This window comes from Agelaius tricolor, unplaced genomic scaffold (genome assembly GCF_023055355.1).
Source record: "Agelaius tricolor isolate 1412-34295 unplaced genomic scaffold, bAgeTri1.0.p SCAF_11, whole genome shotgun sequence".
Lineage (NCBI taxonomy): Eukaryota > Metazoa > Chordata > Aves > Passeriformes > Icteridae > Agelaius > Agelaius tricolor.
Genome location: NW_027269271.1, coordinates 5,472,725 through 5,497,094, shown reverse-complemented (window position 1 = coordinate 5,497,094; position 24,370 = coordinate 5,472,725).

The window sequence follows — 24,370 nt, the reverse complement described above, 5'->3', positions numbered from 1 at the left end:
TTGCAGTAAGATGACAGGAGAGATGGGGCTCACTTTTGGGGTTGAAGGATGCTGAGAGCAGTGTGGCTCATCCATCCTGAAGTTAAACACTGTGGAGGAACAATGTTTCCTGAGTTTCTGACAGAGGAACCAACAAATTATAGAGCTGAGACCTGATCCAAAGCTGCTGAGCTGGCACAGCCTGGGGGCACCTGACTGACAGTCCAACACTTCAAACTGCAAAAACCCAGTCCCAATGCTTAGGGGAGGGATTTTCAGCTCTTTCTTGGCATGTGTGTGGAGATTCTTCCCTGGAGTAGGGACACCCCTCAAGGTTACTCCTTGAGGCTGGGCTGAAAAGATTTGCCCACAGTCATTGGGATGGGTGAGTGGCATCAATCTCTACTGAGAAATAATTCTGTCAGATTTAATAGCATTGCTTCAACAAATAGTGCACTATAGAAGTAGTCAGAGCTACCTGTACTGTGCAGTAAATAATTCTGATTAAGATCTGTAGTTTAATCATTATAATTATCATCATTAATCTAAACAAACAATTTATTTTATTTATATAAACATATTTGATTTGCCATCCTTAATCCTGGGGGACAAAGTCACATAAAGGCTCAATTACACCTGTACAGCCCCTGCTCAAGTCTGGGGCTGGTACTGGATCCAGGCAAACCCAGACTCCCTCTTTTTGATCTATCAAAAGGACCTTTTCCCATATTGAAGGACTTTTTCCTATATTGAGCCCTGCTGTCAGTAACCCCTTTGTGTCTGCTGCACATCCTGGGGGTTTCTTTGCCTGGCTCATCCTGGTGTGCTTCCCAGCAGTGCCAAGAGCAGTCCCTGTCCTCGGGTAGCCCCTGAGGAGAGGAGAAAAGCAGGTATCTATTTGCACTGATGAAGTTTTTAGGGTTCCTCTGCCTGCCATTGCACCACTGATCCTTCCTGGATTTATGGTTTTGGTGATTAGCCTTCAATCTCATCCCTGACAATTGCATTTTGTTTCCAAAACACGCAGCCTTCCCATTTTTACACTCAGTTTTTCACTGAGAGTCTTGTGGGATGTCACTGATAGAGCATTGTGCCATATAAATTAAATGGTGGGACAACAGAATGGCAGTAGAACACAGAGAAGGATCCAGGATTAGAGCTAAGCAGACAGCTTTCATTAGAACTCTACCGTTTTTAAGGGTTATTTTGGGAAATTACAGAGCTAAAAATGAAATTGCTGATTTGTTTGCTTCTTTCTTGCTAATTTTAACAGGTAGATGTAGATGAATATGAGAAACATTTGTTATGTTTACTGCTCAGTAAATTGTGGATAAATGCTCAGTGTTACTGAAAATTCCTGGGAGGGACAGGTGAAAAAGGAAGTCTTTTTTTCACCCCTCCCAACCACAGAGGCAATGTGAAAGATGGCATGGATGAAAAAAAAAAAAAAGACTTTTTTAAAGAGCATTTATAGAAATAATTTCCCTAGTGCAGAAAACCCAAGGTTATGAATCAGTGATGTCCTGTTGTAGATTTAGGCTTTAAAAACAGAGTCCCATAAGACTTATTTAAAGCTTTTGTGCATCTCTCCTTCCTTCTGGTGACCTGCTGTCATGGCAGAAGAATTCCTTAGCTCAGAAACATCACTGTGGGGCTACATCTGCCCTTCCAGATCAGCCCTTGAGACAGTGGGGTACAATTTTATGTTTCAGCAGTTCCACCTTGCTGATACTGTGCTAATCCAAAGCCCTTCCATCAGTTTGGCATCCCTGGCTTGCTGGAATAATGTCAGGGGACATCTCTTCATTATCAACACCTCTGCAGCTCCAGATCACTGAAATGTGCCAAAGCAGATGTTCTTAAGACATCGATGGCTTGGGAAGAAAAATGATGGAGGAAGCTAGTAAGTGGCAAAATCCCAAGTAAGTTTATTTAGCAGCTTTGAAGGAAGATGAAATCGTGGACTAACAATATCTGCAGGTGCCTGAATCAAGAGACGTTAGCCCCAAGTGAAAAAACCTTTGTTATCCTTTTGAAGAAAACTTCAAGCTGGCTTATAATTAATAGAGGGGCTGTTTGGGATAGATCAAAAAGAACACATTTAGGGGGAAAGAATTTACTCAATTACTGCTTTTTTTTGCCAGAATTCATAGAATCATTGAATGGGCTGGAAGGTATCCTAAAGGTTACCCAGTTCCCATCTCCTGCCATGAGCAGGGACACCTTTCCCCAGAGGAGGAGGTATTGAGTTACAACAGACACATCCTTTCATGTCCAAACCTTGTGATCACAAGAACAAATCCCAGGATTGCTCCTGGATCATGGCCACCACCTCTGGATTTCAGTTTTTAGGATTCATTCATTTTCTAGAGAGCTTCTAAGTATTCAGCAGGCTGCAAACAGCAACTCTCCCTTATGACTTCAGCCTATTGATTTTTATGTTTATGCCATAGATCCTGCTCAGTTCAAAGAGAATTTTCCCCCATTAGAATGTAAATAATTGATATGTCTATTGATTTTGTTTAATGTTTTTTTTCTGAATTTGTTTTCTTTATCATTAACTTAATGTAACAGTGGGAACAACATATTGTGACTGTCTTGAAAGGTTACTCAGGGGAAAACACAATTCTTCCAAGTCTTTTCTGAAGTCTCATTGCATGTGTGCTTATCTCTGTTGCAGTTGCATGGGAACATAATCACATCTTTTATTCTTTAAGTGTTAAAAAAAAAGGCAAAACAAATGAAAATGCAAACAAACAAAAACCCAACTATCAACAATAAAACAAACAAATGAAACCATCACATACACAAATACAAACAAACAAAATCAAAAACTAAACCAAAACAAAGAAAGAAAGAGCTGCTGCTCTGCATGGGAATCTTATCCAAACAGAATCCACATGATCCTCTTTGACTTCAGAATGCTTAAAAACAGCACAACAAACAAACAAGCCAAACACCTGCTGGGCTTTAATTGCATTTTAAACTATCCATTTCTACATTTGCAACTCACCTGTAACAGCAACAAATCTAATTTTATATTAACAAAAGACAGAATGGTTGATGTAATGTGCTCAGAAATATTCTCCAAACCGAATGTTCCAGGAAAAATGGCCAATGGCACAGGTCAGATTCATGATTCCAAAGAGATCCAGGTTCTCTCACCTTTTCTGCTTTCCCTTCTGCCCCAAGAGGACCAGTGAGTTCTTGCTATGGACTTGCTCTGGGCAGTTTTCATTCAATGGCTGATTTGTCTCACCAGCCTCAACAATAGCAAATCCCATGTCCAAGCCCAATGCATTGTTATCCAACAGCAGTGGCTGGACACTGAACAATTGCATGGCACTGGATGTATCCCAGCATCTTTCTGTGATCAGATTCATTCTGTTTGCAAAGCTTTTACATTTTTATACAACCTTCCTGCATTTCAATCCACATCAGGAAACTCAAGTTCTCTCAGTTGCTACAAAAATTAGGAGTTAGGACTTGTGGAAGTTACTTTTCCCTTTATATTTTATATTATTTCCCTTTATATTTTATAACAGGTCTGTGCATATCTGAGATGATGATGGATTGTGCAGATATTTTGAACAAGTTGCTGTTATCAGGTTTGTAAGTCAGGCTAACAAGGAAGAAGCAGCAATGAAGGAACAAGAATCCACCATCTCAATTTGGCTTTCTTCTTTAAAGAATTCAAGAGTTGAACAACTCAGAGGCCTTGAAAAAGTGACCTCAAAACACTTCAGCTGAAAATCTTGGCAGAATTAAAAATGCACATTTATTTTTAATATATTCCTGAATAAAATCACTGAACTTTGGAGAGATTGTTTTTTAAAAATCTCTATAACCATCAAATACATTTCATTTTCAGATTTGCTATGTTTTTTGCCCTTTCTTTTAAACATATGTGAGACTGAAGCAAAGGAATGCTTTGTCTCCATTTCATTTTGAGCTCCCTTTTCCTTTTCATATTGGCCTGACACAGTTCTTTGTTGTGGAGTGACTTTTCTTGCTTATTCACCGCTCTTCTACAAACTCCCACTGCCTTTGTCTTGGTTACAAACATAAGGATGTAAGCCTGAAAACTCCTGCTGCTCTCTATTGGGTCATGGTTTTGCTCCAAGTTTCACAGTTCTTGGAGTTGGCAGCCTGGAAGTGCAAATATTCCAGGTATTGATTAGCTTCTCGGAAAGTGGTTGTAGAACAAAAAGAAAAAAAAAGGCAGAAAAAAGGAAAATGGAAGTGATTATAGGCAGAAATGTGCCTTTTTTAACAAGGAACTATGGTGAGGAAAGAGCCAGTTTAATTTTTTAAAAAATGGTAGATAGGTTTAAAAATAGGAATTAATAATGCAAAGTTATAGAATATTACTATATTCAGGTGTTTCTTGGGATAAAAAAAAGGTCACCTTGTAATATAGATTTAGTATCAGTTTATATAACTGCACAGGGAATTATGCACTAGAAAAATAGTCCTGTGGCAAATGAGTTTATATTTATAGAAAAAAGGTATAAACATGTTTACAGTCAAGCCTACTTTTTTACTTTAAAAAAAAAAGTCCATTCTAGGTCTACATTCTGAGAAAAATGTGTTTCTAGCTCTCTAATTCCTGCTACAGTTGTGCAGCTCATTTCTACAGCTCAAATAAAACAGACCATCTAAGTGACTCATGATATTTTTTAGAGCATGGTCTCAGTGAGAACTCGTTTGCAGCCAAGGAAGAGGAAAGTGGAGAATCATTTTAAACACAATTCAGAATCACTAGCCTGATTGCAGGACAGGGGGGAAAAAAAAAAAAAAATACCCTCTTTGGGTTGTGTCAGCGTCAATTTAAATTGACACTGCAAAGCTGAGGAGCCATCTGGAAGATGGAAAAATGAGTGTCAGCAGTGCCTTTGGCCTGGACAGGAGCAGGGAGTGCCTGGAGAGGAATGGCTGATCCTGACACACCCATTTTAGGCAAGGATGACAAATCCAACTTTTGTGATTAAATTCTTGATAACTTCTCTGCGTGGAGGGACAGTTACTGCATTACATCCTTGTGATAAGATGGGAAAGTGAAGTAAAAATGTGTTTCCCCTGGCAACAGGCAGAGCTGGCCAGGGCTGATTTATACAGAAAAGATTAAATGAGAGCAGCCCCCACCCCAGCAGATTTTTCTGTATGTTTGGTGGCTGTACAAACAAGCCCTATTTATAATCAGCAGGTCACTGATGAATAGAGGTACTCGGTTTTGCTTACAACTTATAATTAACATTTTATCATTTCCTATCAGCTTCTTATGCTCAAAGGTGCTATCATGGGCATTTAAATGATGATGTTATTTTGTCATAGTCCCTGCAGCCATGAACCATTTTAATTGTTGATGCATGTGGAGAGATGATTGATGTGAAAAGGAATTCAGAGCAGTAAACTATTGCACCTCAAACATCTCCTTCCCATATATCACTCCACACACAAAAGCTCACCAGATTAGCTTTGTTTAAATATTATTTGCATTTAAATTGCAGGATAGGTTATAGACTGTGTATTTTATGAAGGAGGCTAAGTGCTAAAGCCAGCAGTTACATATTCCTCTAAACACTGAGATACACAGGTGCACTTTGAAGGCTGAGTTCTAAGCAGACTGCAGAGTCAAGGACATGAGAGGAAAATCTCATTTGACTGCTGTAAAGTTAAGGGCTGGGAGATGGGGCAGGAATGCACCCACTCTGTGTTCTGAACTGTGAACAAAGGGAAATATTCCTTGTTCTGAGGAGTGCCTCTGTAAACACATCTTCATTCAAGTATTGTACAGCCTTAATAGATTTTTTTTATGCACTGAATTGTTCTGTTCTTTAGCAGTTAACTTCAAAATGCTGTGCAGAAGGGGACTATGCTGATAGACTGCTACCAAGTCACTTCTATGCAGAGTTTCAGTAATGAAGCCTCTAACTGTATATTGATGCTAAATGCCATTGTTAGGAAGCCCAATTATATTTTTTTCCATGCTGACTGGGAAGAAGTGCAGTAGGTCACTCATTCTGAATAACAAATCAGCTTCTTACCCCAGAAATAATTCATTATTCAAAAAATCCATTTTTTATTTTCATTTTTTTCTAAAGATTGTTGTAAGTTTTATAAAAGCATGCTTTTCTTTTCCAAGGCCTTGCTAAATTCAGTGCCAAGTGCTTGAAATGTGCATTACTCTTGTAAAAGAAAATAATTTCCATGCAAAAGGCTATAAAATGAAAAACAGAATTTAAATTTTTCTGTGCGGGTTAAAATCTGTAGGGCTTCACTTTGTTGTGCTAACAAAGGATGGTGTATCATAAAATGACTCTTGAAATATGTTAGGGAAGGGTATGGGAATGCTCTTGGAAGAATGATAGTATCAAACACCTCCTTTGAAATCATGTCTGCTAATTCAGAGTTTTATCGATGAGATCCTGGAAAACCCTGGCTGACAAAGAATCTGGTCCTAATCCAGAAAATAATGAAAGAATGCAGTATCTGTGGGGGGGGAAAAAGTGCCTACTGGCAGAGGTGATTATTGAAAGACTTCATCAAAAGAATGAGACTGTGTCACTGGCATGCTGGCTGGGACTTGCAGGGCATCAGGAACAGAGCTTGGGGAATGGCTCATGATGAAGGAAGAGCTCATTTAAGAAAGATGAGATCTTTTTTCCATGAAGTTAGAGAATCACTTATTGGAAACGTTCAGCTACAAAACTGTAATAACTCACAAGCAGCTCAAGGGAACTTCTCCTGCTCCATCAGCCACTAAGGGTTTGTGGTGTGTTGGCTCAGGCCATGGGGCTGCTGCAGCTGCTCACAGGCTCCTCTCAGAACCTCTGCTGGTCACAGTGACTCTGAGATATGGACGAGCCTGTTGTCCCAGCCCAGCAGTCAAAGGAGTCAGAATTCTTCTATTCTAGTTCTTAAGGTTGTTTCTTACCTAGAAAATTCTCTTATCTATTGTTCCTTATCTATAAAATTCTTTCTCCGACCCACCGAGGTCTGTCTGGCAGGTTGGGTTGAGGCACACTGCCCATCCTTGGGGCAATGTTATCTTTTAAACTAAAACTACTTGTACACTATTTACAATAACTTCCCAATACCCATCACCTATGTTATATAGTGAGTTTCTTCTCTAAACCAATCTAAAAGTGCCACCATCACCCAGAAGATGGAGGTTAGGAAGAAGAAGGAAGAAGGACAGAGCACACCCAAATTCCTCCATCTTGGGACCCCAAGCCCCCATTCTAAAACCCCAAAAATCTATTTTTCACCCCGTGACAAATTCACCATCATTCCACTTAAACTCTCTTGACTTGTAATTCTTAATATAAAGGTTGGTAATTGTTTTTCCATGGGTCTAGATCAAAGGCACAGGGGTCTTGGGCTCTGTGCCAAGGTCTCTGAGCCCCTTGGCAGGGGTTCTGGCAATCCAGGACAGCCAAAGGAATTTCCTGGGTTCCAACAGCCTCCAAGACAAACTGCTAAACAAAGAAATGAAGAGCAGCATCAATGACACCTCTCTGTGCAACACGCACAGTAGCTCCAGTGGACTGTGGCATAATTAACAGGGAAATATTTCCATGGTCTCCTATTTTTCCCTTATCCTTCCTCTGTCTGTTACCTCCCAATTTATTTAAGGTCCGAGCCTCTCACTCTTCCCACACCTGATATTGGTGAGTTTGTGGTCACTGCTGGAATGAATTCTAACCATTCTGAGCACTTTGAGGGTGTGAGGAAGAGCCCAGAGCTGGACTGAAGACATCCTGAGAGACTGAGGGAATCAGCATTCCTGCATCTGAGTACTTCTTGCAGCATCTCCCTTCACTCCATGCCCATCCCACTCCTTTTGGCATCTCAGAATCCCAGGCAGAGTATCTGGAACAGGCTCTGCTCCCCCAGGCAAGCTGCACACACCAAAGTTGGTATGACCCAGCAAATATGATTTGTGATTTCAACGTCTGTGTTTACAGAAGGTGGGGGGGGAATACTTTGAGCAATACATGTGAGATGTTTGTATAACTGTTGAGACTCAATAAATGATTACTCATCCTGGTAGTATTTCCAAAAAAGTGTCTGCTATTTATTTGTGTCTCAGAGTTGCTTCCCAAAATAATAGGCAGCACATAAAGTCAAGGGCACTGGGTTCACTGATGCACCAGCTGCTCTCCCAAGTGGAATTTGTTACAAACAGCCAATAATATGTTCTGTACTAAGAAGTTTAAAGCATTTTTTATTAAACTAGGAGTGCTAGAATTGTGTATATCTCCTGGTATTTCATTAAGGTTACTGGCCTTGTGTCCAGGGGGATAATAAGATGCCAGAAGGCTGCAAGAAATGCAAATAAAAATGATACGTAGTCCTGGGAGTGTTATTTGCAATACTGCAGTATTTTAATTCTCTAGCACCAGCTTTGGCTTGAGAATAGAAGGCTAAAGCTGAGAGTTACTGATGTACATCCTCAGCCTCAGGGAGAAGGTTTTTTGTGTGCTCTTTACACCCTTTCTCTAGTGCTCTATACCAGGATGGTTTGGAGAAGACTTTCATGTTGCCAAGTTTTAGACTGCTTTAGAAAGCTCAGTTAGGAAAGCCAGCGTGTTAAAATACACAAGTTAAACCTGCTCTGGTTTACTCTGTGGGGAAACCTGTCTTTCTCCTGTTCCTACAACAAGAATGCAGTTCCTGGATATTTAAAATTGGGAATAATTTTCTGTTTCTCCCATTAATGGTTTTAAATCTCTGGAACCTTAGACTTTGCCTTTTGTGTGATGTATTTAAGTAGTAGCTTTTATTTGCCATGAGGGCAAGACTACAGTGATTGTTATAAGTTAATTCCAGCACAGCATTTGTTCAAGGACTGGCCCATTTTACAGTACTGGGAACAGAAAACTGATTATTTTAACCTGGAGTAATTGTGAAGTGCTTTTGGGGGCTGTGGCAGAGGGTAAGAACTTGTGTGATTCTAAATGTGCCAAGCATGGAGCCTTCTCCTGACAAATAAATCTGCCAGGTTAAATCTAATCTGTCAGATCAGACAGCTCTCTGCTGCACAGAGCACTGGCAATCCCTTTGTCAGACTGCAGAAATCACCTGCAAATTTAACTTAATCTTTATTCTCAGTATTGTTAAAAATAATAATAATCATATATACCTGTTTTGGTATTCATCCAGAAGCAAATAAAAATATTTCAAATATCTTCTATTTAAATATTCTATTTAAATCTTCTAGTCTAAATTTCTATTCTATTTAAATCTTTCAAATATTTTCTATATACTGCAGGCTGCAGGCTGCAAGGCACATTTTCCCTTCTTTGGCTATTTTTTCTCTTAAGCCATGATGTTCAAGTGCTCCTAAGAGTTGTGTTTGTTAGAGAAGAGAATTTGAAAATTGTGCCTGAAATCAGGAAGCACATCCATTGTCAGAGAATCCCTCTGGAGGTTTATCAGGTAAAATATCAGGTAGAATATAAGTAATCAAAATTACTTTCATTTTCAAATAGAAATATTATTTTTGACTGGATAAATAGTCTAGAAAGGAAGCACAGAGGAAAATCTAAAGGAAAATTCCTTAAAGTCAGTGCATTGGGGGACATCCCCACCCCTGCAGGTGTCCAAGGAAGGCACTCAGGGCTCTGGGCTGGGTGACAAGGTGGAATTGGTCACAGCTTGGACCTCATGGTCTGGGAAGGCTTTGCCAGCCTTAATGATCCTGTGACTCTGAAATCCTATTTTAGATTTTCACAGCATCCACTACAAATTATTCCCACCTTACTGTGAGGCCTTTGGATCTTACAGGGTTGAAATGTTTACTGATAATAAGTTTCACAGCAATTGTTGTAGGCAATATATTGCTACATCTGATAGGATCCCTCCAACATGAGAACAGCCTTCTGGTTAGCATCATCAGGGAAAAGAGAAATGAAATTTCATAAGCTGCTCAGCTGTAGTAAAATTAGCAGAAATGAAGGGAAAGTTCAATTTCACTTGTAAGGCCTTGAGAATGGCAGAGCCCTGCTGACCAAACAGGCCATGAGGCCGAGAGCAAAGGGCTGCCCCTGTCAGGGAAGGATGTTTTCTTGTGAAGCCTGCCCTATTCTCAGGGATTTTTATTTTTTCCCCCAGATTACTGGAAGAAATAGGCTGCTGTAGCCAAAGGCCACTTTCAGGGACCTGAGGCTGCACAGCTCTGCTCAGCTGGATCCACAGGCAGCATCCCAGCCTGCCTTTGGCTCAGCCCCTCTCAGAGCACTGGTGGGATCAGGACATAAATCACAGAATCCCAGACTGCTTTAGGTTGGAAGGGGCCTTAAATCTCATCCAGTGCCACCCCTGCCATGGGCAGGGACACTTTCCACTGTCCCAGGGTGCTCCAAGCCCCATCCAGCCTGGCCTTGGGCACTGCCAGGGATCCAGGGGCAGCCACAGCTGCTCTGGGCACCCTGTGCCAGGGCCTGCCCACCCTCACAGGGAACAATTCCTTCCCAATATCCCATCTAACCCTGCCCTCTTTCAACTGAAAGCCATTCCCTTTGTCCTGTCACTCCAGGCCCTTGTAAAGAGTCTCTCCCCACCTTCCCTGTCTGCTCTTTCACCTGCTGCCTGTCCCACTTAATTTGAATCATCCCAGTTCAGAAGCACCGGGGGGACTGGGACATAAAGTCCCATTTATTTAGAAAGCTGACAGCCATGTCCCATACTTGGAACTGGTAACCCAAGGTTTAATTGGCAGCTATTCCCATGGCCTCTCTGGCCACCAGTCTGTGTGTCCATGTGTGCTCCACACAAACAGCTGGGAACGTGTCACCACCAGCCCTTCCAAGGGCACAGATTTCAATCTCAGCACCTAATTAAAGTCTGTTCAGAGGGTTTGATATCAAAGACCAGCACTATTTGATGCAGGCAGCTTTTCCTCTGTGCTGCTCTGATCCCCCTCTTTCCAATTGCTTTAGTTGTTAGCTTTTTAATTTTTTTTAATGGAGCTATGACCTTGCAAGTTCTTGTGTGAGTTCTAATGACACCACCAGAATCAGCTTTCTCTGGTTATTGCCCACCAGCCCAGATATGCAGCTCAGTCATGTTTAATTCAGGAATATATCAGCAAATCTACTGCCATGAGGCAGTGAAGACCCCCCCCCCAAAATGTGCCCACCTCTAATTGGTCACTGGGACAAGTGGTCTGCACACACAGACTCAGGGAACATCTGCTTATGGCATGAAAATTGATTATTTTAGGTTTACAGATCACTGGGGGAATGAAAGGTCCCATCAGCTGTTATGTAAAATCCTATCTGGTGGTATGCACCAGCTAGTGAAAAAATAAGGGTTAAATTAAATATTTATGTTAACTGTAAGCCTTAGCATAATTGTTTGCATTTCTAATTTACATTGAATTAAATGAAGAAAACTTATAATGGTATTTCTGAATTACATCTGCAAGAATAGACAGGTAAAAAATTATGTAATATATGTAATATATTGCATTCCCATGTAATATAATACATTCTATACTTATTACATATTATTAAGAGTTAGAAAAGGAAAAAAAAAAAACAAACTAAAAGAAAAACTGTATTTAACCATCCTGTCCCATAATGGGAAAACTTCTGAAGGACTCCCTGTAGAACCCCTTCTAGGTTTCATTCTTCCACACATTCCCATGAAACTGATGCAATGCAAAATGAAGTAAAAAGGATTAAACTTCATTTTAGGTGCCTAAAGAGATAATCAGCTGAAAAATTGCATTCTGGATTTAGAATTCACAGGCCACAGAGAGATGTGCGAGCGTGAAAGTTTCAATAATCTGAATGTGTTATTTTTTCACATTTCCATGTTCAAGCATCACACAGTATTTGTTGCCCTAGAAGAAAACCCATTCCTTCCAAATTTAGTCTGTTTGTTGCTTGTTGGCACTTTTTTTAATATAAAACAAGCATGTTGTCACTTTGTTAATATAAAACAAGTTGCACCAAACCCAAAAGCCCCATTACACATCACATTCATTAAAACAAGTGATTTATATAGACATAAGTGGATTTAATTTATAATATGCTTAAAAATGGTGCCAAGTCACTCAAAAAAATAATTCCTGATTTTATGAGATCTGTACCTACTGCTTCACCCTGCCTCTTCAAATAGAGAATTCCTGGGAATTTGGAGGTTCTAACCTTGATCAGACAACTCATTTCCAGGATATATCTTGACAAAATACATTTGCAGAGCAAGCATGGTTGAAAATGTTTTCTAATTACTGTAGTTTCTGTTCAATTTTTGTGTGACTTTCTTAGATAAAGTTTTTTCCCTACTTGTAAATTTTATTTCAGTGCTTCACTGATGTGTTCTTGGCTTTCTGCTGCTGCTGAGGACCAATATTTTCTCCAGCACAGTTACTGATCCTTCTTTTGGTTTTAATATTCTTTCTTGAGAAGAAATAAGCTTAGCAGGATTTCAGAGCCCTTAGCAAATCCAACTCTCCAGCTACCAGGATGATGACTTTTCTGCCTACACATTTCTGAACAACAATATTTCTGCATTTTCCTTGCTCATACAAATCACCAGAAAGTTTTAAGCAGTGTATTTTTTTCCCACTGCTTTTGAGAAAGGGATAGAATTGAATCTACCAAGATTTTAAAAAGTTTTTAAAGGGCTCTACCAGTTCACAGTGGGAAATAAGTTGTTTTATTACTGTTGTCATTTCTATAACATTTTTGATCTTATTATTTTGAGTGTTTTTCATGCATAGAAGTAAAACCACCATGTATACATTATATATACATATTACATCTTTGTAATGTATTTTAAAATTTTTTAGCATTTTTAAAAATTACAGTATTTAAGGAGATGGGAAAAGTAGAATTAGTGCCTCTCTAACCCCCTAGGATACTGGGAAAAAGGCATGGGTTTTATTCCACAATTTTATTCTAAGCTGATCAATTTTGTTTACAGTTATAATTTCCTCATTAAGAAATGGAAATAATTTTCCTATTCCTTTTCCAATCTTAAAAGCTGTGTAAGAGGGAATAGATCATCAGAAATGTGTCAAATGGCTCATCAGACAATACAAGATGTCAAGTTAAGCAGGAAAGGCCTTTCACAGCAAAAGACTGACATTGATAAGGTTAAAAAAGTGTCCTCATCTGCCATGGTCAAGATTGCTGAACCTTTCTTAATATGGATCTGAACATTTTCCTTTATTCATTAGTTCCATCCTGAATGATGGGTTCTGTGTGAATAACTGCCACAGAAAACACCTTGTTTAAATGTGTTTCTTTAATTTGGTAAAATTGCTCTTCAATGTCATGTTGCTTTTAATCTAAAAACACAAAAAGAGAAGGTCATGACCAGCTTTGTCTTAAATAAAATCTATTGAGTAGCTTGCAAATTCCTCCAAGCTTCCTTTGTCTCATGTGTGATATTAGAGGAGGCAGATGGGATAAAGGAGTTCTCTGTGTCAAAGGAGGAGAAGTGGAGGGTTAGAGAAGACACCCAAAATCCATCCATCCTTCCTTCCTTCCTTCCTTCCTTCCTTTCTTCCTTCCTTCCTTCCTTCCTTCCTTCCTTCCTTCCTTCCTTCCTTCCTTCCTTCCTTCCGCCACTTCCGCCACTTCCGCCACTTCCGCCACTTCCGCCACTTCCGCCACTTCCGCCACTTCCTTCCGCCACTTCCTTCCTTCCGCCACTTCCTTCCGCCACTTCCTTCCGCCACTTCCTTCCGCCACTTCCTTCCTTCCATCCATCCATCCAGAGTAGGGACAGAGGAAATGTGATTGTTTCTATTTCATCCATAGAGCAATTAAAAATTTGGTTTACATAGATTATGAATATGATTATGGAAGAGATGAGAAATTAATCTAGAAGTATTCCCAGTTTTATTTGTGGTGTATTTTGCCCCTTTTCCTGTCAAAGGAAAATCCTATCTTACTTTCATATTCCCATTTCCTTCCTGCTTCTTGTTGTGTAAAAATCCTAGAATATTGGTGATTTAAAACCTCCACGTTGGGTTGAATGGCACGACTCTGGTTCAGCAGCCTCTTCTAGATGTTTATTTCTAGATGCATAGAATAAATCATAAATAACTAAACCCCACCAAAAAAAAATAATAGAAAGCCTAAATAAAGTAATAAATTGCTGTCCAACATGCTTCTGTAAAGCTCCAAACCTTTCCACTGGGACAAATCTTCAGGATCCAAAAAAACCCAGGGGTTATTGCTTACAGAGCTCTGGAATCCTTCTGCTGATGATGTGTTCAGCATTCATTTGAAAAGCAAGCCAAACTACATCATAAATTTTTCAAGAAAACAATGGAAACATGGGATTTATGATCATTGACTCTTGCTGAAGGCTGATCCTGTAGATCTGTATTTGTCATTTCGATTGCACAGAGTCATTTTTCAGTTTTTCATGGCTGGCTGAAGGGCTAGAGTGCCAATGGAAACATCACGTTGAAATAACAGATGTCAGAAATATTGCACCAGGAACCAGGAGCTACTTTAACAGACCTTGTAAAATATTGCTCCTTCTTATACTGAACATAGGGGTAAGAGCATTTTTTATTTGCTTTTTAAGTCAATTGGCACTTTGTCTCAACTGGAAGCATAGGCTGAGGTTGTGAGGGCATTTCAGTTTGAGCCAGTGCATGTGAAGTTTTGTTTTCAAGGCAGTGAGCTACTGGCATCAGCCTTTGCTGAACAATAAATAAATTGGCTATTTAAAGGTCCTTGAATAGTAGAAAAGCATTGTATCACCCCTTTATAGCTGTTTCAGTGAAAAATATTTAATTCTTGTCCTCTCTTGCATTCCTCTAAAGAAAGGTTATTAATTTTCTATCCAGTTGTGCTTTGCTCAGAGAATATTCCCCAGTGCCTTTCTGGCTTGAGCTGTGTTTGAAGGTTTTCCCAGCAAAAGTGTGTCAAACAAGAGAGTGAAAAATCATTTCCTTGTCAAGTGCATCTTTGCAAGAAAATAACAGTAGGAATAAAGAATGTAGCTGGGAAAGGGTGAATTGTTAATGGTTAACCAATTTAATGCAGCTTCTTGGTTTATAGGTGTTCCATTTGATGAAAGTATAATTGAATTTTATTTAGGGTAAGAGATCAATATTTGCCTGGTCCTGCATTAGAAAATGCAATTGCACATATATATCAAGGAAAGTGATATCACTGTTAAACAGTGATCCAGGCAAGAATTTTTTTATTATTATTATTTTTTCTCCTGTAAGAAAATTTGATTCAGAGTTTGTTTGGTATGGTTTTCATGAAGATCCTGATTTTGAAGGAAAAAAAAAAGCAAACTGGTACTACAATGAGAGAAACTGAGAAAGTAAAGTTACAGTTCTGCAAAACAGCTTCAAGTTCCTCTTAGCAGAAGAAGTATGAAATCAGGAACTCAAATGTTTAACCTCAAAAACTTCCTGGCATTTTAAACATTTATTTGCTGATCATTTTGAAGAAGGGCTGTACACTCTTGTTATATAAATATTAAATATTGTAACAAGCCAAAGGCATTGCTCCTACAAAAAGAAGCAACATTTCATGTGGTGGTTTAACCTGCAGGCAGCTAAACCCCACAGAGCTGTTCATTCATCTGTTTATTCATTCCCCCAGTGGGGCCAAGGAGAGAATCAGAAAAAAAGGTAAAACTCCTGGGCTGAGATAAAGGAGGTTTAGAGGAAGAGGAAGAGGAAGGGGAAGAGGGGAAGGGGAAGGGGGGAAGGGGAAGAGGGGAAGGGAAAGAGGGGAAGGAAAAAGGAAAAGGGAAAGGAAAAGGAAAAGGAAAAGGAAAAGGAAAAGGAAAAGGAAAAGGAAAATGTTGTTATAGGATACAAAAGAACACAAGGTTACCACCGTTTTCAAGGTGAAGGAAAAAAGGTCTGTTTATTTTCTGACTCTAACATTTATAGTTTTCTAAAAGTGACAGTGGATTGGAGGATGACAGTGGCACCTCTCCAATGCTACTGGTCGAACTAACAGTCTATCAACTCTTTCCTCCTCCATAAAGGAATACAAAACAATGAGTTATTTACAGAAAGTGTGTGAGAAAGTTCACTACAAGAATGTCAACATCAGAAGGCTTAGAAAGTCTTAAAAAACCAGGGTGACAGGAAAAGGACTTCCTTCACAGCTGACAGAAGTCACCTCCAGTGGCTGTGGCTTGTGCCTCTTTGCCAATCCCTTGGTCACTGCCCCATTTCTTAGAAAGTGATCCCAGCTGCTTGGTTCCCTACATTGTCACTGCAGGCTGCAGGATTATAGGTGAAATCTTTTTGCCTGTCCACAGTTCACTGTCAATTCACTGTAAATTCCTGAAAGAATCAGGAATCACACCAATAAGAATATGCTGGTTCAACATCCCAAGTATATCCAAAATTCTCAAGAGCCATTGTAGCTGGCTTGGAGGAGATGGGAAGGGTGAAAGAGTGGAAGTGCCCTCCCCTGACTCCCCCATGGACTGGCTCTGAGGAGAAAAGGTAAAGAGAGAAACTATTAATAGTTTCCCAGAGATATTTCCTGAACTGCAGAGCTGATGGTAATGCTGAGTACAAATACCAGATTAGTGTCACAGCCAGTAATTTTATCATATCATGAGCCAGTGTTACACAGCACACAAAAATAATAACCTTAATCCAGCCCCCAGAGATGCCAAACAGCACAACAGGGAACATTCACAGGAGGTGAGGGGCTACACACCATAACTCTGGCAATGAGCACAGCAAGTCTGAGGTCAAATAAATAAAGATTGTGAACGGCAACTATTAAAATGATATCATGAATTATTATAAAAATGTGGTTTTTTGGTGAGATTTATCATTATCTCAACACTTCATGGCCCATATTGGGTGTTGTGGTTTACCTGGCAGGCAGCTAAACATGACAGCCACTCACTCATTCCCACAACAAGGAGGCTGCAAAGAGGAACCATAGCCAACACCAATACTGGGAGTGTGGGGCATCCCAGCCCATCCCAGATCAATTCCTTGGTCACAAATTACTGCTGCTGCTGCTGGTTGGATGTCCCCTTCATCATAAAGGCCCAAAGAAAAGAAAAAGCATGTAAAAAAAAAAATCTTCATATACCTTACTAGAATAATTTTAAATTTTATTCTGCAGTTAATTATTCTGCCATTGGTTTCCTTTCTTAACGAGATAACTTTGCACAGTTAATAAATAATTGCATATCACAGGAATATATTGCATATATTAATAGATAATAGATAATAGATAATTAATAGATATTATGATATTCAATATTATAAATAGAGACTGGCATTCCCAGGTTGGAAAGGACAACAAGGCACAGGGTGGGATTGTTGAGGTGTCTGTGCAGGGGCAGGAGTTAGACCTGATGATCCTGCTGGGTTCCTTAAAACTCAGGATATTCTGTGTTTCTGTGCTCTTAATTTTAAACATTTTTCAGTTCACAACAAGTTTCTGTTACCTATTATGCAGCCTCCATTATTCTTTCTTTACCCTTATCAGGCTCCTAAACCAGGAAAGCAAGAGTGTGAAGTTTTCTTTCTTTGAGTTACTCCTAAATCATAGGACATTATTTATAAATATATATATTATTGTATATAGATATAAATTTTATAAAGGGAAGAAAAATAAAAATAATGGGAAAAAAAATATACCAGTCATGCATCAGCAAAACTCCCAATGAAACCTTGAGGAATGGAAGGCAAACAGAAGAGTCAGGATGCAATGATGGGACACAGGGAAATGAACAGGAAAATACAGTGAGTGAAAGTTATCTAGTGATAAAAGAAAAAAAAGAAACAATGGGCATATTCAATTCAAGGTCCATTACTTTTGCCTGGTGGGTGTTACAACCCCACTTACAGTCAATGAAATTACTCCTATTGACTTGGAAGTGTTTTGAATCAGGCCTAAAGCATAATACCTGTACCACTTGTTAATCTAGATGTGCACCACTTAATAAAGTTGAAAGGTTCTCTTTTAACCAAGAAACCTAAAAGTTCTGAATGCATTTTCATATACTTGGGGCTGTGTCCAACCCAAAGCATAGAGCAGCAGCTCTGCAAAACAATGCCCTGAGGCAGACTGAATTCCAGCTCACAAAACTCAGCAGCTCCTGTAGATCACTTGTGCATAGGAATTACAGACACTGCTCAGAATGTAATTTTCTCCAAATTCTCACTGGAAAATAAATTACTTCAGATAGGATGAAAGATCTTGCTAAAATAGTCTTTTGCAAAATGAAACTCCCATGGCTAGGCAGCTCTGAATAAGTTCTGGTTGAAAATAGGGTATTTTTTGTACTATTCTGTAATTTAACTCTTTTTTAATTTTTTTTTTACAGTATGTGAGAATATAGTATCTGTGCATACTGAGACTTAATGGCAAAGTATGATATAGAGAGTCAATATATATATCTTTTAAATAGCAAAAAATTGCTCCTGCACTGACAAGAGCATCTTTTTGTATCTGTGTTCATCTGAAATACACAATATATTCAAGATGTCACAGTCTGAGCCATTCATTCCAGCACTGTTACTACATTATTCTGATATATCATTTTTACTATCTTGCTACTTGCTGAACAATCATGATGGAATATAAAATGTATATGCAAGTTCACAATACTTTTCTAAACATTTTTCTAAAGCCATTGCTTAAATCAGTTGAAAATGAAATGCCACTTGTTAAAATAATATTTTCCTCCAATGACAGCTTTTGGCAATTTGATGGTGCAGGAAAAATTACATCTTTCAGTTCTGCATCTTCTCACAGCACTCAGATATTTTTTCATCAGACTCTTTTTAGAAGAGGAGAGAGATTTCTAGAAAATATAGATTTGCTTTCAAAGGGGATTTCAATGGGGATTTTTAACATGAATTTGTTATTTCTTTGGTAAACAGAGAACTTCTGTTCACAAGGAACTATGGAAGCTCTTGATTAGAACTGGTAGCCACCAACTTTTAGGGAAGTTACAACTTGTGTTGATTTGCTGTTTACTTTGACCAAGTCTTACAGTGTTTTTAGACAGAAATAATTCAGGAAGAATTTGAACCATCAAGCAGAGATTTACACACTTGCAGAAGTGTTACTAACCCTACTCCAATAACTGAATGGCTTTTAGTAGGGTAGTACTGGGGACTGAGAACTTTATTTTTTCATCTGAACTGTTAATAAACACATTTAATATGCACATTTATGCAGAGAATTGGCAGGAAAAAAATACCTTATGATTACTTCTGTTATTTTTTTAGAAAAATCACCACCATTTTCCTTACAGAGAGGAATGGAGGATCAGTGAGGGTTTACTTTTGTGCTGGTAATGTTTCTGCAAACTCGTGCACATTCACAAAGGTCAGCTCTAGTTGAGCTGGGTAATAAACTTAAATTGGGATTTATTCAGCCAGAACAATGTTCTTGACTAATCTAAATTGTAGCTGTGCCTCACATCTTCAGGAGGCTTGGCAAACTCAATTTTTTCAGTATTTTTGGCTCTTTTCCTTCCTTTTCACACCCAATGATAGATATTCTATCACTACTCTTAGCCTGAAAGTTGTCTGTCTTAAACATCCAGAAGAAAATTTAACTCTCCTGAAACTGAAGAAGAAATGTAATTCTTTAACTTCATTACTTTTTTGATCTCTTTTTAGTCATCTTTTTTTCATGTATTACAGGAAAGGTTGCATAGCTAAAGCAAAAAAATGAGCTTCTGTCAATTATACAGCACTTAGTACAAGTACTTCAATCAAGAGTGAACACAGAATAATTAAAAGTGTTATTAGTGTAAATTTCTCCTAAATATTTTTTTCCATGTCAGAAGTATGTACATTTACATTAAAAGGCAATGCACCCTCTCAATTCAAATAATATAAAATGAATATATCTATTCTGGCTACTACAAGGAAACTAGCAGCCTGCATTGGTTACACCTTTATCTGTATATTTAATCTTTTCTCCAAGTTAGAAGAGTCAAATGCAGACATCATTTGATGCTGCTCTAGCCTTATTTCAGGTTGAACAGCATAGTTGAGAGCAGATTCCCATTTTTTGGTGGGAGCAGAGCACTCATTCTTCCCATAATTTGAGTAGTTACAACTCCAGAGAGTTGCCCCACAAGCACTCCCTCCACAGCCTGAGCTAAAGAAAAGTTTTAGAATCCTAGGACAGAATCACAGAATATTCCAAGCTGGAAGGGACCCACCAGGATGATGGAGACCAACCCCACTCCCTGCCCAGACACACCAACAATCCCACCCTGGGCATCCCTGGGAGTGTTTTCCAAACCCTCCTGGAGCCCTGGCAGCCTTGGCATCACTTCAGCCTCCTCCTTCCCACTCTGCCCCCCCTTTTCCTTGCCAAGGGACTCAGCTAAAGCTGAATCAAGAATTCCTGAAGAAATCGTGCTAGGAACACTGGAACAGGCAACGGGGCTAAGACAAAAAAAGGAGTGGTAGCCTGCTTTGAGTGCAAATCATTTCAGATCTTGCAGTGTGAGAAAAAAGCACATTTTTAGCCACAATTTAAAGAAATCTGCCTCGACTAACTGCGATCAATGAATTTATTACACCTGCAGAGCACCTTTGTTTTGGCTTTTGTGAGGCCTTTTAAATGTTCCTCTAACTATACTTTGGTGATCAAACACTGAAGGTGCAGCCACAGTTTTTCTCCAGGCATGTCAAGGTTCCCTTCTGTTGTTGGGAGCCATTTCTTATGAACAATTTTTAATTAGAGAAAATCCAATAATTAATTTAGTGAGAGCTACCTGGATTATTTCAAAGTCCTTAGAGGGACTACAAGATCATTAATTCTCTGTAATTTCTCCTGCATATTTACTCTGGAAGGAAAACCGTGGTCTCTGTAACAAACTTCAAAGGGAAAGGAAGTTATCCACTTTCCTGTCCATTGTGAAGAAAGTAGAAACCTGTGGCTTAAACCATAATATTTCTGTGACACAGCTTGATATCAAAACCATGCTTAGTTAATGTAAGAGTTGGGAAGCACTGGAATAAATTATAGAGGAGGCTTCAGGCCCTGAAGTTCTGTGAGAACAAAGCAGACTGACCAACCTCTGGCAGCAGCTGCATTTGGATACTTAGTGCTGCCTTGCTGGAAGAAAATGGCATAATTGGTGTTCCAGCAGCCCCATTTTCTGTCACTCTGGATGTGCTGGGCTTTATGACCTTCTACAATGCACAGAAATGGACAAGCATGGAGAGAAATCTTTAGAGACAACATAAAACCAGCCAAAAAATATTGTTTACCCCTCCATGCATTTCATTAGAATAGTGCCATGCCCTGTTGGCAATAGCAGGCTCTGTGGGACAGTTAATGCATGTTTGTTGGCAGATTTTGGATGAGCCTTATCTCTCCCAGGAGGTCTCAATAGTTCATTTTTTTGGCAGTGGGGGTGCATTGCAGTAGGTTTGGTTTAATGCAGCATGAGGTACTGTGTAGATTTTTAGAGATTTTGAATCACCAAATTATTCTTAAGCTTTCAAATCACCAAATATTTCCCTTTTGCATGTGATTAAATGTTCTTGGTATTTAACTGTCAATATTTTTATTTAATACTGCATTTGCATGTGTATGATGGAATCTGGTGGGTTTCTATTGTCACAAAATAGAGACAACTTGAAAGCTTCTTGGTTCTTGAAGACGTTTTCCTTGGTTGATTGAAGTAACCCAAATTTTTAAGTAGTACACTGTCCTGGTTTTATCTTTCTTAATGTTTTCTTGTTTTTCATCCAGCTCTGTTGAAACAGTTCATTTCCTTGTGTTTTAGGACACCATTTTTGCTTTGGTTATTGTTAAAATTTATTAGCCTTCCCTCATCGAGCAGTGATAATGTTGTTATTCGTGAGAGTTAGAATTTATAAGGTGTTCTGGAGGAAACATTTATTGCCTTGTAGGCTGCAAACTACAGCAGAGCTACCTCATAACTGAGTTTTCTACAAGTGCTTGTGGCCACATTCTGGTGTCAATGGCAGCAGCAGAAAAGTGAAGGAACTCTGCTGGCCTGATGTGGATTCTGAGTGTGAAGCTGCTGTGGGACTGAGCCGAATCCAGTCTAGGCTGTACAAATATTGGCATTGGGTGAGGAACATGCAGATCATTCCTCCTCCCCTCACTGGATTCTGAAAGTTAATAACATGGATTGCAGGCTCCAATTGATTGATTTAATCTCAATTCTTCCATGTCCAGCAAGTGCTTTCTGTTCATTATTCATGAGATTCACTTTCGTCAGCTGGGTACAAAAAGAGATAAAAACTCTGTGTCCTGGGAAGACAGAGAGGGGCAGGTGCTGAGTGATTATTTAACACCCTAAGAAGTCCTAGATGTATTTTTAGGACTCTGTAATAAAACTGATGGCTTCCTTTAATTGTTTCAGGGTTTTCTATTGATCATTAGGGTAGGTTTAGGGCTGTGTCTTACCCTGATTAATGGGAGCAACAAAAGTAAAATGTCTCCTAGACATAGCAATGTTGCCAGTCCCAACATTTTTTTCTTAACGAATTGCAAAATTTTGCTAAGGTTAAGTTAGAAAAATATATAAGACTACCTCAGAAATGCATAAAATGCTCAATCTGGGCCATAAGCAATGATAGACATTTTTTCTATATTTCAAATACTATTCCTTATTGTTAATTAAATATTTGAGCTTGCTCCTAACTCTACTCGGATTCCTGTTAGGATGAGTCTGAGCTCAGGAGCTTCATGTACAGAATTCATAAATGAATTCAGAATGTTCATAAACATCAGTGCCTTGAACAGAAGTTGGCAGTAACTGCACAGAGCTTTAGAAAAGCATCCACAGTAGTTCAACAGATCTTTAAAAAATAAAAAGCAAAATCACTCCCTCATCCCAAACCATCTTTCATGAACTGTTGTTTGTATAAATGTCTCTCTATGTCACCACTTCAAAAATACAGTTGATTACTTACTTACTTCTGAGAGAGACCCTGAGGTTGTCAGCTGGAAAATGTGCTGGCCCAGAGCTGCTCTAGAAGTCCATGGTCCTGAAAAGAAACCTTGGTTTAGGTTTGGTCCTCAATAAAATTTCCTGTGCCCAGGGAAATGCTTCATGCAAAATAATTCCCTTAACAAATGTCTGTGTGTCTTCTGCATGATCCCCCATCAACCATTGGAATGCAAGGCTTTGGTATCTATTCCAAAAAGCTCCAGAAGGGGAATTAACCTCCACAAGAATATTCTGCCTATGTGCTATTCTTACAGTGGTGGATTCTGATACCTTTTGAATGTTTTGTTGGGGTTTTTTTTTCAGATTATATTAAATAATTTCCCTGGGTTTTTATTTTTTTCTTTTTTTTTTGAATATAAATATCTGAGAAAACAACCATTTTGTTTGTAATGGTTTTAGGCCCAGAGCAACGAGAGCTGAGAAACTCTGAGGGATGCTATAGCACTGAAATCACTTGTGACTTCTCCAGAAATACATAAGATCACAAAAAAATGAACTCTAAATACTTAAAGAAATGCACAATGTTCTGCTGTTAATGAACAGCCTTCGTTATGAATCAATATGAAATTGCAGAGACGTTCTTCAACTCCAGCTCCATTTGACCCCTTTGTGGTGGCTTTACAATGGGTTGTATTGAATTTCTGAGCCCCAGCAGCTGCCAGGGCTGAATTGCACAGTGGCAGTCCCAGTGTGCTGCTTGCAGGCAGCACGTGGAGTGGCTTTGCTGTGACAAGGGGCTGTGCTGGAGCCACGGGGACGCTTGTGACACTCAGCCACTCATTTGGACTCCTGCAAGGCTTTGTTACTAAACAATGAATGAGGTAATGAGGAGCCCTCCTGCTATTTGGCATAACAGGACAGCAGAGAGAATCAAATATGTTTAATAGCACAGGAGAAAAAAATAAAAGAGTTAATGAGATACTTAGTTGTTAGCAAGTGAGAACTGTGTATTGACAAAACCACAATCAGGCATCAGGCAAACAATCATTGCATTCCTGTGATCACAATGGGAGAAATCACCAAGTAATAGCAGTGCTTCCAACAATGCTGGAAGAAAAGCTCCCTCTCCATCCTCTGCAGCCCTTTATAATCTCCTGACTCCTACAAAAGCAACTGCAGGACAGGGAGGCCACAGCTGGAAGGGGCTTGGAGCACCCTGGGACAGTGGAAGGTGTCCCTGCCCAAGGCAGGGGTGGCACTGGATGGGCTGTGAGGTCCCTTCCAACCCAAACCATTCCAGAATTCCATTATGCGGTTATAGAGCTCACAGGGCCCAGGCTTTTGCAGACACCATCATGGACTTGGACATATCCAGAAGTGCTCAACAATTCTCCCTCTCTCCAACTGATTTGGATGCTTGATGCCACTCCAAATATTCCCAACCTTGAGAGCAGATCAGCTGGAGAGTTCCAACAAATCCACCATTCACCAGGGGCAGTGACTACTT